Source organism: Rhinopithecus bieti, unplaced genomic scaffold (genome assembly GCF_001698545.2).
Source record: "Rhinopithecus bieti isolate Rb0 unplaced genomic scaffold, ASM169854v2 scaffold_8220, whole genome shotgun sequence".
NCBI classification, from domain to species: Eukaryota; Metazoa; Chordata; class Mammalia; order Primates; family Cercopithecidae; genus Rhinopithecus; species Rhinopithecus bieti.
In genome coordinates, this window is record NW_016806392.1 from 2,124,805 (window position 1) to 2,128,851 (window position 4,047).

Below are 4,047 nucleotides of genomic sequence, written 5' to 3' on the forward strand. Positions count from 1 at the left end.
TCAAGGTGATCAACCAGTACCAGGTGGTGAAAACAACTGCTGAACGCAGTGAAAAAAGTACAGGATTGAATTTTTTAAAAAGCAAATTGAAATACCTTACTCATTTATGGGAACATTAAAATGGTGATTCCTACAAAACATTCTATAAAAACAATCTAATTCTGGAGAAGAAACTATGTCAACAGAAACTATGTTGTGCACGAACCCCAAGGCATCTCCTTTTCATTCTAGCCCATTCTTGCAAAGGGAGAAAGAATTTCTCTCTAAAGAGCCACTGAAGAGAGGCAGCAAGTGAGTGTGAGGTGGTATCCTACGAAGCGGGCACTGGGCGCACACACAGCGCACAGAGGGTTTACACCAGGTCCACTCGGCGGTAATATAGGAGGTAGGCTGTGCGTTCAGCAGTTGTTTTCACCACCTGGTACTGGTTGATCACCTTGACTGTCTGGTCATCAATGTGCTGCCAGCCATTCAGACCGATCTGGAAGACGTCTGTAGTGTACTGGCCGCCCGTCGCACTGTTGCCGTGATGGTAGACCACTGCAACGAGCCAATAGGTTCTGTGGCATTTAAAATTCTTATTTTTAACCCCTGGAGAAAGCAGTTCTTTACTAATTTCCAAGTCCACAGGATATTCAATATTTTTGATAAGCTTCTGGCACCCACCAGTCTTCTCATAAATGAATCGTTTCAGGTGTAGCACAAGGAGAGGAGGGAGTTTTTCCAGAGTCACCCTTCGACTTATCTCAACCTCTTGTTTGGTTTTTGTGGTATAACCTTGGACAGATTCTCTTGCCACCAAGCTCTCCAGTGCATCCTGGGGTGTGCGTATCTTGTTAGACTGGATATCCTACTGTAATGTGAAAAACGGCTGCAAAGTGGCAGATTCTTTTGAACTCTGCTGGTAAACCACAGACCAAAAATGCCCGTGATTGGAGTCTGAACAAAATCCGCCTGGCGGGCGACGAAAGTCTTGTTCTGGGGATCCACTTGCTCCCATTCATCCTCGCTTTCTTCACTTTGTTCTTCCTGCTCTTCTTCATTAATAGAGTGGTTTTGGGGACCATTGGAAATCGTAAGTTTTTCATTATTTGGTAGGAGAAGCTTCTTTAGGTTCAACATTTCCTCATGAAGTCCATTTAGGATGAAGCCTAAGTATTCCTCAGCATCGTCTTGTCGACCCTTTTCAGACAGGCTTCACTTGTTAACTGTCAGGCGTCTGTAAATATATGTGGGCTCAAAGGCAGTTCCAGGGTGAATGCCCCTCACGATTTTATCTCCAAGAGCTTGTCGGGATTTTGGAGGTATGGCATATTAGTAAACTCATTCATTAGCCGAACAAAGCTGTCTATCATGGGTGTTGACGTACGAGGCCTTTGCACTTTGGAATACAGAGGAATGAACTTCATCAGGTGGTACATCGGCGGGCAAGCAACCAGTGCCTGCAGTGTAGCATTAATGTAGCACCACTTCCCTTTACTAATTAGCTCGCGGGGTTGCAACGACACTGGTTTATGGATTAGGGTTGCATTCTCCAGTCACTCTGCAATCTTTATGGCTACAGGATCCTCTGAAACTAGAACAAGCCCTTCTTTGACTTCAACCTGCTTTACAGAAACCAGGGGAGATATGGCGGGAGGGGAATACTTAGTTTCTACATAGGCCACCGGCGAGGAGCAAGAGGACTTAGAATCATGAAAGAGACTGGCCCAGGACTTGGGCTGGGTGACAGGAAGGGTGCCTGATGCAGAGCCCGTGCCGTCAGCCGGAGGTGATGCACTCTCGGGTTTGGTTGGGTCCAAGTCTATGCTTTTCGTGGTGTGCAACTCCACCCCGTTGGTAGCTGTGACCTCACCCGAGGATTCAAGTATTTGCCCATTAGCAACTCCAAGGTTTTCAGTAGTATCGGTACCAATGCAGGGCTGAGCCCCAGCTGTCCTTGACAGGGTGTCTCTGCCAGCCTCTGCAGAGAAGCAGGACTGACCAAAATTAGCCCCGGGGACCCCCTCCGGCTGCCCTGCAGTCCTGGTGTCACTGCCGAGTGCTCCGGGGAAAGGACTGTCAGGCACAGTGTCACTGACAGAGTCCGTGGAGTTCTGGGGGCTGTTACAAGTCCTGGGAGAAACGGATGGGGGCATGTCACCCATAAATTCTGCATGCTCTGCACTGACACTCTTCAGGACTGCTGAACTGGCATGGCCATTAACCAGGGCTTTTGTGAAAATACTATCATCACCACCATCTTTCAAATAGCTGTAATATCCAGGTGGCCATTTTTTCTTCTTTTTACGCTCCCTTTGTCCGAGACCACCTGAGACACTATCATTTTCCAAAACTTTCGCCTCCACATTAGAAATTCCATCCAGAGCGAGGGCAGAGCCTGGGTACTGGCCGTCGATGGAGGCATAGTTTGCTTCTTTAGTGATACCATCAGGGGTTGTTTTGGAAGTTGTACAATCGAGAATAAATTCAGGGGCCTGAGGGTTCAGTGTGCTTGAAATACTGTAGCTGGGGGTTCTTGGCAAAGTGTCACTGTGTTCAATGACTTCGTTGACACCAAACTCAATTCTCTGATATTCTTGTCCATCAGGTAGTTTATCCACAGCCTGTGTGCCACACAGAACTGTTCCACTGTACGGAGGAAGCTCAACTGAAGATCGATGAGTCACAAAGAACTGATTGAATTCATCAGGGCTAAAATCTCCAAAAATCTACTGCGGGCTGTGGAGGGCCATGTCTGTGCGTTTCAATGGGACTCGGCGTTCCTCCGGCTGCTCACGCTGCTTCCCCCGCCGCCGCCATCTTCTCGCCAGCACATGCACCGCCTCTGCGGTTTTTTCAGTGAACAAAGCTGCTGATTTTAATTGTGAGATAGCAAAATATATTGAGCTTTATTTTTGTTGCAAATAATTTTGTATCACAGTTGTGAATTGTTTTAGTTTATTTGTTTTCTGATTAAACTCTCATGCCCTGGGAGTTTGGGAGAGATTCAATGTAATATTTCTGTTTTTGTTTTTGTTACTGTTTGAGACGAAGTCTCGCTCTGTCACCCAGGTTGGAGTACAGTGGCACGATCTCGGCTCACCGCAGCCTCCTCCTTTCGGGTTCAAGCAATTCTCCTGCTTCAGCCTCCGGAGTAGCTGGGATTACAGGTGTCCTCCACCATGCCGGGGTAATTTTTTGTATTTTTACTGGAGACAAGGTTTCACCATGTTGGCCAGGCTGGTCTCAAGCTCATGATCTCAGGTGTTCTGCCATCCTTGGCCTCCCAAAGTGCTGGGATTACAGGCATGAGTCACCGTGCCTGGCCTCAATGTAATATTTCTTTCCCCCTCTTACAATTAAATAGTTTATCCCTTTCCCAAAGCCGGATATACAGATACACAAATACACATTCCCCATTTAAAAATTTACTTCTATGTTCCTAAATTCTACTTTCCTTTTGCTATTCATCATTTAGAGTTGTGAAAAGTCAACTACTTTTCTCTCTCGTTTTACCTTCACCGTGCCTTTAGGAAAAATATGAAAATATCCCATGAGGGGAAATAAAATCCTTACCTCAAGTTTCCTCATTTAACTTCAGGCTACAGTCTCTGCTCGTAGCAAGAGACATTGCAGTTTATACCAGGATTAAATACTTGCCAACTCGATCAAGTATCTATACTGTTCTACAATGTGGAGTTATACCCAAATAGATATAATGCTAAAATTTTTCTAAATCTTGAGTTTCTAAGGGCAGGTTTTATGTAATTCATATTGAATATTCTTATGTCATAGATAAAGGCAAGTAGTGTCCTCTGTCAGATATCACAACATTTTTAACAAAATGAGATTTATAACAATCAGTATAAATATATTTTTATTATTTTTTAAAGATTTTAGAAGCATAAGAACTTTTATCTGTCAGAGAAACTCTAAAAATGAAATCGTGGTGTTGCAAGAAAATAACCAACTGTACATTATCAGATTTTTTATTGTTAAACATAATTGGTTGTCTAATATTCTGATTTTAGAAAACATATATTTTTACTGACATTAAATATACTC

The 4,047-nt window shown here is 44.3% G+C and overlaps 1 pseudogene; it reads right to left on the reverse strand.

Annotated features, from left to right (window-relative positions):
• Positions 1-352: 352 nt before the first annotated feature.
• On the reverse strand, positions 353-2,817 carry LOC108532130 (ubiquitin carboxyl-terminal hydrolase 10 pseudogene; annotated as a pseudogene).
• Between the last annotated feature and the right edge of the window lie 1,230 nt (positions 2,818-4,047).